The sequence below is a fragment of the Lagopus muta genome, chromosome 7 (genome assembly GCF_023343835.1).
Source record: "Lagopus muta isolate bLagMut1 chromosome 7, bLagMut1 primary, whole genome shotgun sequence".
Taxonomy (NCBI): Eukaryota; Metazoa; Chordata; class Aves; order Galliformes; family Phasianidae; genus Lagopus; species Lagopus muta.
The window spans coordinates 28,663,507-28,675,633 of NC_064439.1; the positions used below are offsets into that span (position 1 = coordinate 28,663,507).

At 39.5% G+C, this 12,127-nt stretch overlaps 1 long non-coding RNA gene across 1 annotated transcript; it reads right to left on the reverse strand.

The window, feature by feature from the left end:
* Nucleotides 1-1,020: 1,020 nt before the first annotated feature.
* On the reverse strand, nt 1,021-11,646 carry LOC125696248 (uncharacterized). Its single transcript, XR_007378245.1, has 4 exons — nt 11,485-11,646; nt 4,589-4,657; nt 1,400-1,510; nt 1,021-1,066 (listed from the first exon to the last, which is right to left on the reverse strand). It is a non-coding gene; the product is annotated as an uncharacterized LOC125696248 (long non-coding RNA).
* Between the last annotated feature and the right edge of the window lie 481 nt (nt 11,647-12,127).

Genomic DNA, 12,127 nt, shown 5'->3' on the forward strand with positions numbered 1-12,127 from the left:
GGCTTGCAAGATGGCTTTTAGGAACACCAGCAATCCAGAGAAGAATTAGCTAGGATGAAAATTTAAGTCCCAGTTTTCAAAAGCTTCTTCCATCTCTACTCGTTTTCCTTTGTTGAAAAGTGACAGTGATTGATGTCTTCTCCCACGCAAAGCATGCCGTGGTTATTGCTCCTTATGGTTGGAATTAAGCTAACAGCCTAGCTCAAACACTCACCCATCTAGATGAAGTATTTATTAGCCATGAATCCCTCTGTTCTTACACCACCTCAAAGTTCTTGTGTACGTCACTGAGAAAAACAAAGGGAAGGACTTTGGCGTTCAGTCAGAGGACTCCAGCACCAAACCCTCTAATAAGGCAGGCAGGCATGGAATGACTCTGAGGGAACAGATGTTTAAACCATATAAAGCTGAAAAAGAAAATAAAGAGCAGCTGAATTACAAAGGAGGGAAGGACACAATGTTTGTCTATGGTTAAACTACTGTAAACTTTGAAATCTGTATTATGGAATCCATTAAAAAAACCATAAATTTGCTTTTAAAGTAATAGTCATAAGATTTTTACTTTGCCATTATTTATGGTATAATGAGAAGGTATGTTACTAGAATCCCACAAAGTAAATAGATGAATTTCATTAAAATTGTCCTGATAAAGAGTAAAATTGAAGAAAAAAGGAAATAACAATTTTTATTTCATGCCAATTTATTTTCATAGAGTGATTTGTGCTGCAAAAAAAACAAGGAAGAAGAAAAGATGGGGAAAACTTTTCCCTTTCTTCCATAGCTTAAGTAGAGTTTTTAAATGGCATTTGAAGTGCGGAAATGACCTACTTCCAATTGCTTCTATATTAAGAATCTGGCCACATATTCAATACTTGCCTGAAGAATCAAAGCAACATACAAACTCAGATCAGGATTGATTTGTCAACACATTGGTTAAATAGTAGATTTATTGCTGAGCATGTGCTGTAAAACTGAGTACTTGAAACTCTGCCCCAGTAGGGTCCTTCAGGGACATACCTCCTGGCTCACTCCCTCCTGTTCTCCCTTTCTTTCTCCATTCTGATGGCTGTAAGAGGAAAGCAAAAATCACAGGCAGATTATGGCTTTGTGCCCCTCTTTAAGGTCATCCCCATGCTAGAAAGGGGCTACTATCAAGGTCTGCTCAAAGTAGAACCAGGACTGCTGTGGGTATTGTGCTTTCACAGGATACTCATTCCTCACTGAACTACAGGAGCCCCAGAAGCTCACCCACCCACTGCCCCAGATCTGCTCCTGCTAGAGCAGTTTCTCACAAGATGAAGACTGTTATGACCAGAGCAAAAAGGTTGCACTATTTTATGGATACCATTTCAAAAGAAACATAGAACTGTAGAATGGTTTGTATTGGATGAGTCCTTACGTATAATCTCCATCCCTCCTGCCATGGGCAGGGACGCTTCTCACTGGACTGTCCAGAGCTTCATCCAGCATGGCCTTGAATACCTCCATAAATAGTGCCTCCACAGCTTCCCTGGGCGATAACAGATGAAGAATTCTCAGGAATGAGCCTTTTCCCATCACTGGGAAAACAACACTGCACCAGTGCCAGTCCAGGGCTTGCATTAGGAAGGCTGGTCTCCTTACCCCTCTTTCCCAAAAACACTGTGTGGTGTTTATGGATGGTTTATCCATCTTATATTACAAGGCAGAGGATATGTCACCCAGCAGCAGACACCCCATGCAGAGTGCAAATGGGAAATGAATGAACCGTTCAGCTTGCATATGATTTTCCCACTGTGTAGAAAACACAAGTAGGAGACAGGCCCTCATAAACTAAGACTACTAATTTTAGTCTTGTGTTGTAGTTATGGACATGATAAGTCTGTATCTACAGTACATATAGAGGGTTGCACCCCCAATTCCATCTCTCCAGTTTCCATCTCAAATGGCCCACTAGATCTGAGATAACACTTATCTGCATCTTAAGCATTGTTTCTCTCCTGCTGCTGTTGAGTTCCCTAAGCACACTAGTGCTTTCCCTCTCCCAACTTACAACCACCACAACTGAAGGTGAGAAGCCAGAGCTGGGTGCAAATTTCCAGGTGAGTGCTCAGCCAGCCTTGGGTTAGAGGTGCTAAGGCTTCACAAAAAACACCTCTTCTATTTTGTTTTAGACCATACTTTCATTTTTCAGTGGCAGATCTTAGAAATAGCTCTTTTGTCTACTTTCATAATTTGAATTATCTTCCATTTTCTTGTTGCCTACAGATGCACTTCCGGTTTATTATTCCTACATCTGAGCCTTTGCATTTCATTTTAATACATATGACCACATCAAAGACCTGGAGACGCTTGTCCACCTTTGTAGAACAGTGTTCCAATTCTTGCGCATATTAATGATATTTTCCAAATCTGGGTCATCTGTTCATTTCTTAAAAGCCTCAGATGCGTTGTTCTGAGACCCACAGCCCAATGCAAGGTGATGTCTGCAAACAAATCAAATCTCTCTAAACACCTGCAAATAGAAATATTATTTGCAGCTTTTCATCATGAAACATTGCCCAGTGGTGCACATGCGCTTTTCGGATGTGTGCTTATGTGCACAGAGTATGAACATTAAAAGTGTGTCCTTTAACACTGCCCAATCATGTTGGCAATTTCACACTCTCAACTCTTAAGCTAGTGGTCAAAGAAGCTGAATTTTCTTTGGGATGAAATGTTCTCAGACAGAATGTAAATTCAAATTACAGAGCAACTTTGATGTTCCCATTTCATGTTCTAATTCTAATGGTCTAACTGTTGATGTTGATTTACTCGGAATAGAATAATCATAGCAAGAAAAGAAGACCCATGAAGTCCTTTTCATGCAATTATTTTTAAATCAGCAGGCCTTCTGATCACCACTGCCTAACAGTGACACCTTCTGGAAAAAGCTAGGAGTGAAGAAGATAACTGCTCAGCAGATTGTGTGCAGGATGGGGCATGAGATAACTTTGGAGCACTTGTTTTGGTCAGGATTTGGATGTTAAAACACCTGTGCAGGGCACTATCATGGCCACCCTATGGTTTCAACTCTTCTCATGGCTCATGGTTTCACAGCTTTTGGCTTATGGCTTTAGAATTCTTTAAGAAGAAGAATCTACCAGAATAAATTCTCCTGCCTGTATTCATTTTACTCCATAAGGGAATACTCAAATATAGGATGGCAGCATCACATCTAAGCAGTTGCTTAGAGTCTCACAGAGGTCAAAGTGAACAAATAAATGGAAATAGAAATACTGTGTGCTGAAATATTCTTTGCATTCAAATCCTCTTGGAATATTTCTGTAATTTGAAAGGGGCCATGTTAATGCTGGAAGCTTAAGCTAAAAGTATTAATTCTTTAAAACAGAATGGTAATTTAAGTGTATGGACTTCCAGATTGGGTAAATAGGCAAAATGGGAAAAACAATCCTCAAAGTCTCTTAGAGGAGCAAAGCAGAAGACATAAAAATACATTTTCCCTTTCTAGACTGTAGTTCAGCTGCTGACAATCCACTGCTGTGACACAGCTCCCAGTTTCATCCAATGCTCCCTTGGTGTTAACTCAGAAGAAAGCTTCACTTTAGGCTTCCTACAATAAACTATTGCAAGAGTGGCTGTGCTGTCTCTACCTAAACTTACAGACAAAACTTACAAGCAAGAAGGGCTTTGAGATTGGTTTCTATTCAAGCAAATAAAAGTTTTGCAAGTGAGGTCTGATATCCCAGGATAGTAACATTCTGTTTGTTAGCAGCACTGCTCTGAAGATTGCTTTGGTGAGAAAAGTGTAGGAACAAAAATTACATTACAAAAATTACATTACAAAAAGCTGAAATCTCACTGAAAGCTGAGTCCTAGGCCTCCCCACCCTTACATCCCTCCCCCAGAGACTGAAACACAGTGATTTTTCACATTCTCAGAAGTGACATCACAAATAGGAACTCCAAAATGTCTCAACATCCTTACCAATGTTGTCACTGGTGACACCAGTGCCATGAGTTTCTGTGCATTTGCATAACAGTACTAGCTATAAATTTCCAGCTTACTCGTTATTATACGTAAGCATTAAATCAGCACAGACATACTGATTTAAAACAGATGAAGAACAGACCTTTAGTTTGGACACAGGATCATTTAGGAGAGGAAACTATTATATGGAAAATAGCCATTACAACTATCAGAACAGAACATTAGTCAAGTGAGCTCAGCTATATTCGTGGGATATGGATTTTATGCCTAAATCCAGCAAGCTGGCTGACATTCACACAGTCCAGAGCACAACATGCTGAGTGTTGAACCTCTGAGAAATGTGGCCTACATGTACATCATGGAGACATCCTCGATTTCTGAACTCCATAGTCATTCAGGCTGCACAGTTGGCCTATCTGGTGTTACCCAACATAGAGCCAGTACATGGCTGAAACTTTCGGTTTCAAGAGACTGAAAATCAACCCAATACTATCCGTAACAGAGACTTGAACCTTCAAGAGTCTGCCCAACTCCCATCATCCTCTGTGTACTGGTAGTTCACGTCTCTCATTCCATCTGAAAGAGGACCCTAGGGGTCCCCCAGATAAACACTACTTACATTGCAAAACAGGACTCTGGGAAACTCTACTTTGCAGATTCACTTTCCAGAAGACAAGAAGAGAAAAATCTGCAAAGCAATAAAAAAAAATCACATATAATCAGTGTTGATGACAAGGTCTAATAATCATGAAATCTCCCGTCTTCATTTTCAAGCATAGATCTCCTTTAGCTAGGTCTTACAGTCTCATCTGAAGGTGAGGTGTTCAGATGACAGATCAGAAAATGCGGGGTCCAAAATACTGGGTAGTGTAGGATTTGGAGTAAAGCAAAGAGCAGGCAATGCAGATTTTATTTCTTTGTGAATTCAACATCTGACTTCAATGCACTTAAATCTGTGCTATGTTGTAGCTGCCCACTGTGCGGGAGGTCACAGGATTGGATTTAATACTTGTACTATGGAGAATGTGTGATGGAAGAAGCCATATTATGTACTGACGGTAATTCATGAGAGCAAAAAGGGAAAGAGGGAAAACTAACAGAAATGAACTGATACCAGGGAAGAGACAAGCACAGTGATTTAAATGAAGGGGTTTAGGGCTAGAATTCAAGCAGATGACTATCTCAGAATTAGATTTTCTTCTTCAGGGTTATCAGATTTATCACAATGAGCTCAGACCAGTTTTGAAAGCTTGCTATAGCTGCCCTTACAGAGGCTCTGGAAATGTTACCTTAGTAGAAGTGCTGGAGAAACCGGAATAAAACATTTTTGTAAAGAACAGCTGAAAACAGTGACTATAAGATCCTTGAGATCAGCTGAATACTAAATGAAAAATAATCAAGATACATGGGTATTCTGTACTGTATATAGTTATCTCTCATATAAGACACATAGCTATATACCTCTCATATACCTCTCATAAAAGATATATAGTGTATAGTTGCCTCTCGTAAAAGATTTAAATCCAAGTTTCTTTTCAATTCAAGAAATAATCTTCAGAAAGGACTCTTTTACTGTAATAGCAATCCATATTAATTTACTACAGCAATAACAGGAGTCAGTTTGCCAGTTGGTGTTTTGCTTTTACTATAAAGCTTGAAATGGAAACTGTGGCCTGATGAAAACTGTAAAATTCCAGTAAATGGGATTAGTCATCCTTTTGTGTGCCCTAGTTCCAGATATCAAATAACAAGCAGTGACACCCTCAGCTACCAAGTGGAAGCAAACATACTTCAAAAAGGAATAAAAAGCCACAGACAGGATGAGTAACATTTGACATTTTCATCTCCGGAATTTCTGTAAATGTCTCTTTCCCAGAGGATAAATGTATTCAAAGATATTTAGTCCACTGTGGTATTACTCTTTGATAAAGCACTGTGAAATCCAGAGGGGGGACATTAATGAGAGCATTTTAATATTTTTTTGCAGCCTGTGATGATTTAAGCATTTGAAATCAAGATTAGTATAGCTGATGACAAAATTGCATGAGTTCCAATCTAGCAGCTTCCTCAAGGCTTTAGAGAGCTAATAGTTTCTTGAGTCTTTTAATTTTACACCCAGGAGAAGAATTCCACTGAATAAGAACCTATTGATTGTACAAATATTGTATGCCTGTTTGGATAGAATATGAAATGCATCAGACTTTAGAAAAGATTATTATTTCTTCTTTAGAGCCCAGCAAAAACCTTAAATATCTGCATTCTGCACACCTTGATCACACAGGATATTAAACCGAACCAGTGCTTGGACAGTCCAAAGCAACGCAACAGATTTAAAAAGGCTGCATAAGTAAGTAAGCAAGAATAATGGTCAGTTGCTATCTAGAAAAGCACCCAACTTTCACAAGACTTCAGCACACTGAAGGGAGCTTGAGCAGATTACCAACACAAACGTGTTGCCAAGAACTTTTGTATAACAGGGTTTCATTATTCCAATCCACAGACAAATTACATGACACATTTTAAAAATTCAATTGCAACTTTCACTGTTTTGCTAAAAAATGAAATCAACTGTAGCAAAACTAAATCTTTGTGAGCACTTAGTCCTTTTGTTATTCTAACTTCATGCCGTGGATCAGAAGAAAAAAATCTTGATGTAATATTCACTGGCATCAGTTAAATCCAGATGAGAAATACTGGTAACTCCACAGTGCTGGAAACACACAAAATCCTTTCTCTCCACGCTCAAAGAAAATCATGCTCCACAGCAATCCTGCACCTGATGAATGGGGATCTACCTCTGGAAACTCAGCCCTGGGTGCCTTTCCCTGTTTTTCAAGACGCGCCTGGATGAGGAGCTACAAGAGATGGTTTAGTAGCTTGTGGCACTGATAGGAATGGGAGGGTGGTTGGACTAGATGATCTTGCAGGTCGTTTCCAACCTTGTGATTCTGTGATTCTGTGAAAGTTTGGAGCTAGTCCCCAGAACAAGCTAAAGAGAAGGATATAACCAAAGAGAGATGCTTTGTCAGTGATCATTCCTCTAAGCCAAATCCACCTCTCTCCTCTCAGAAAGGCACTCTGCCTTCACCACAGGCGTAGCCACCAGCTGCACCACATTCTATCAGGAAGGATGAAATTTTACCTTGCTTTTTAATAAGAAGAGGAGAATCCATACCATCTAACCAAATGTTCTACAGACTTTGAGTTGAAATGCATGATATTTTAGTTTAGTTTTAACAAGTTTACAACATACCCTTGAACTCTCCAATGCAATAATAAATGAACATGGAAAACTAAGGCACCTTTCCAGAGAGTCTTCCTTTCCAGGCTCACAGCACATGCAGTGGGAGAGCAGAGGCAGCACGCACATGTGTACATAGCCCAGTGAACTGAAGTGGGGCTGCAGGAGAGCTGGCAGCAGTGCCAGCAGAAAATCCCACACCCTCTTACCACCCTTCCATGCTACAGCTGTCTGCCAACTGCTCTGCCTCTGTGGAGAAGAGCAGGAACAGGGAAATTTTATAATTGAACAGCACATAGCTTTGGTGCAAATAGAGAGAAATACAGGGAGAAAGAAAATATATTAGATATATATTGCCCTTCCTACTGTTTTTAAGGAAATAAAATAATTGCAAGAAAATGACCACTAGCAAATATAAGGTCTCTGTAGCAGTTGAAAGACAGCAGAACAGTGTGGAAGATGCCATTTGCTAGCTGAAGTAAGGATTGCAGTCTAACTCTTCTACAAATATCCAAAAGGCTCCCTTCGAGTTCTACAAAATTCAAATGCACAAAACCCAGAAACTTTGGTATTTAAAGAAAGTAAAGACATACAAAGAAATGACTCAGAAAACCTGAATCAGGGCACAATTAGCTAACCAGGCAAGACTCATTAATACAGCTCTATGCCCACAGCATCTGCTGATGAGCTGCATCACCCCTTAAACTAAAATAAGAGGCACACTGGGAGTATGTCTCCTGGAAAAGAGTTTCCAATAAAGCCACACTGGCATGAGCAGCACAGATCACACAGTCTGACACAGAGCAGACCTACTAGAGAATAAAACCTATTATCAGAGCTTCGTGTTCCCTAGGCTGCGTGCTAAAAGAAGCCAGTAGGTACAGTGTAGAAGAGAGAACCCTGAGCAGCATGTTGCCACTTTTCTAAACATACTGATATGGGAGACTGAAAATCACATGCTGATGATTTCCTCATTAGAATAGCACATAGCACTATTTGCAGACTAAGTTACTACTCAGCATGTGCGTTATGTCCCTAATTTGGCCCTTAATAGGAACATATTGATACACACTCCACCAGATGGAATACATTAGACATTAACTATAAAAGTTGTTTTTGTTTTTAGAAGTCTGTGTAACTTTGCACACACACACACACACACACACACAGACACACACACACACAAATCCCACAGACTGTATATTAATCATGTTTACTGATCTCTGGAGTGTATTAGCACACTTTGAAGTTAGCCTACTGTGCCAAGCCTCTGTCAGTTGAAGGCATAAATTTCCGTCTTTGCTCCTTGTGTAACTTTTTCTGTCTTCCCCCCACGCCCCCAAATGAAGCAAGGTTAGATTGGAACTAGATGTGGTTTTCATATTGGCCTGCAAGAGCTTGCTAAGATGTGTGAGTGGGTGACTTCACTTTGAAGGTACGTGTTCTACTACCCAAGCCATCTTTTCCACTCAGTTAACATCTCAAACAAGCATCTTTTTTTAATCTTTCTGCAACAGAATGAAAATTTTTCAAAAGTACAACTCCACCCACCAGTACATCATTAGATAACCAAGTTTTGAGCATATGGCTGCTAGTTACCTTTACAACACAGTGATTACAAATAAAGCATCTGAGATATTCCCCCACATTTTGAAGTGTAGTGAAAACACACCTCCTTTAACTGAATGACTAATTTGTGTCTGAACACAAAGAGTAAATGTTCCATTCAGATGAAAACAACTGAGAGAACTGAGCAGAATCAGTCATATAGCATTTCCTTCCTTAAGACACAATGCCATCTAGCAGTAGAAAAGGAGCTACTGTTCAGCCCTCAGCTGGTGTAGGCATGCACAGGCATGGCACTGGCACAACGGTAGTATCAGCAAGCCATAGTTCCTTGTATCTCTCTGCAAATCCTGTTAGGGTGGGGATAAATCCTGGGAGTCTGTCTGAGAATTATTATGGATGCCATGCATCAAAGGGCCTCCTGGAGACCAAGGCATAAACACAGATTGATAAAAGATGCTCAGGAAAGTCAGTCTAAATTACAATTTCTTCTTCACTTGGAAGTTGGTGGGTGCCAAAATTTGACCCCAACTCAGGATCCTTACCATTTTCTTAATTGCTTTTCTTCTACCAGATACCTGAGTACAAGAGATTTCAGAAAATTTGTTAAAGTCTGAAGAATAATGCTGCATTAATTTTGAAATTCTGAATAAAGCTTAAATTTTCTACCCCAGTCTTGTCAAATGTTTACCTACTGTAGGGAACTTGCTTTAGCAGACGGGTTGGACTCAATGATCCCTAGAGGTCCCTACAAACCCCCACGGTTCTGAGATCTCTCTAAACACAGACATTGACAGGAAAAAGCTATGTGAAGAGAAAGCTTATAAATCATATTAATATGCCTGACTGGTCAGTGTTGCTTCATGAAAGATCTTCCTGTTGAAAGAAATGCACAGTATTCACAAGGAAATATTATTAGGGTGACTACGAGGCACCTGAGCTGTAAATTCCCACTTTGGAGTTTTCTATCAGAAGTATAACTTGGCAGCAGAATAATTTAGTGCATTAAATGGAAGATGCTTGAACAAATAACCATCAGCACACTTACTGCTGCACCAAAATGAGATCTCTCTCCCTATTCTCAACATGTCTGGAGTACACAAGCTCTCTCACTCACAGTGCAGTGTGAATAATGGTAAAATATCAGACTCTTTTGAAGGCTTTAGAATTTGTTTCCATTCTGAATAGATTAGATATCAAGGCTGTGACACAATTCACAGTCAGTTTTCTGATGAATATGAAATGCCTGCTCTCCTGGTCTGGGAAAGGATGTTACTTAAAGAGCCCATTAGTCACCAACACTTTTTTCCCTTTAAATTGTGCAAGTTTTTGACCGTAGGGGTCAACAATAGACTGTGCATCTGTTGCTGGTTGGTCTTCCTGAGGACTCACATCTAAACACTTGGGCTGACGTTTTCCTAATTGCATTTCCTCTTTTTAACAATTTACCATGGTCCCATTCAAGAAGGGGCTCACTCAAACTGGAAATGCTTTTTAAGGAACCCAGAGACAAATACTGTTCCATTATTTCTGGCTGGGACAGACCTGCTGAGCAGAGCAGTCATAGTGGGATTTGCTGTAGGTACCTGCTTTAGCAAGGGGTTGGACTCGATGATTGATGGGTCCCTAACGGTCCCTTTCAAGCCCTAGAATTCTGTGATTCTGTGATCTTCGTATCCCCATAAAACTAACCAAGGAGATCCATTCAGCGCAAAAGAAAAAATAATAATATACAACTGAATCAGAGACATTCTATAACTGGCCTAGTGGACATGTGCTGAGCCACAAGCCCACCACTTCTCTGTTTCCTCTTGACTATGGGCAAGAACATACAATAGCTTATGAACAAGGGTATACAGAGAGGAACGACAAAAATTCCTACCAAAATCAACAAAACTGCAAGAAAGCAATAGAGAAAAATACTTACTGAATCACTCAGCAGAGAATAAAACAACAACCAAAAAATCTCTCTCCTCGCTAAAGACCAATAAATACATCAGAGCAGGAAGCAAGCAGTGTGATGCAGGATTATTGATGGTAAGTGTTCTTGTTTCCAGCAACTATTTTGATCTTAAATGCATGTTTCAGATGGCTTAAATAGTAAAAAAAAATAAAAAATAAAAAAAAATAAAAAAATAGGGAAAAAAGATTTAAAAAAACCTCTGCCAAATACAAACAAGCAATCATTTTTCCTTGCTTTTTCTTCCATGTTACTTAAGTCATTCTGTTGTGTATGTGCATTTTAAAGTAACTATCTTCAAGAATCAAATGCATTCACCCAGGCTGTGAAGTGCAAGAAAGTCAAAACACTGAATACTCTGTGTATTCCTTCTACCTGTAAGACTTAATGTTTTGCAGTGGCTGCAATGCACAGCTCTGCAAAGTAATAGCACCAGGCTGTGATAGAGAAACTCAGTTTCTGTTTAACCCACCAGCTGAGCATGCCATTGATAGTCAAGACAGTGCCTGAAGTTGACTATTTTAAAACCAATCCCTCTAGAAACAGAACATCCCTACAGATCACCAAGGGGATGGTGGATTCAACATATGGGTTTACATTTCAAATCAAATCCGAATTTTAAAACTTCCTTTTCCTCGATAAAAGCAAGCAAACAAACAAATAAATAAATCCGGCTTTCTTTGATTTCCTGTTGTCATATCCTTAAACCCTAGGAGTGAAATTGCCGTTCAGGACCAGCCTTACATACCCGCACTGTTCCGGGACACATCAGAGAGTACTCGGCATCTTACACCAGGTGGCACTGTTAGTCCGTCCTCCATTTGCTAATGAAATCAAAGCCCATCGGCACTGACGCCTTGTCTGTCTGAAAAGCCACGTTACGTTTCTAAGCCTTCTTTATGAGATCTTCTAGTTTTTAACTTGCTGTGTGTGAGTAAAAGCCACAAAACGCAGCATCTATTTTATATTTATAGTGACTTGAATTGTGATAGAACGACATTAAAGCTCTAGCAAGGCAGGGAGAAACAACTGATCTGCATTGGAAGATTGAATTCAAAGAATTATACCTTAGTCGAGTGTCGTGCGAAGAGAATATTGAGTGGGGGTGGGAAAGGGGGAGGAGAAGTAGGGAGAGAGAAGAGAGATAAAAATGAGGGAAAAAAAAAAAAAAAGAAAGAAAAATGAAAGAATGAAAAAGGGAAGAAAAAAAAAGATAAAAAGGAAAAAGTAAGAAAAGGAAAAAAGGAGAAAGGAAGAAAAAGAAATGAGAAGGAAAGAAGGAAAGAAAGAAAGAAGGAAAGAAAGAAGGAAAAAAGGAAAGAAGGAAAGAAAGAAAGAGGGAGAAAGGAAAAGGAAAACAAAAGAGGAAGGAAATTAAAAAAAAAAGAAAA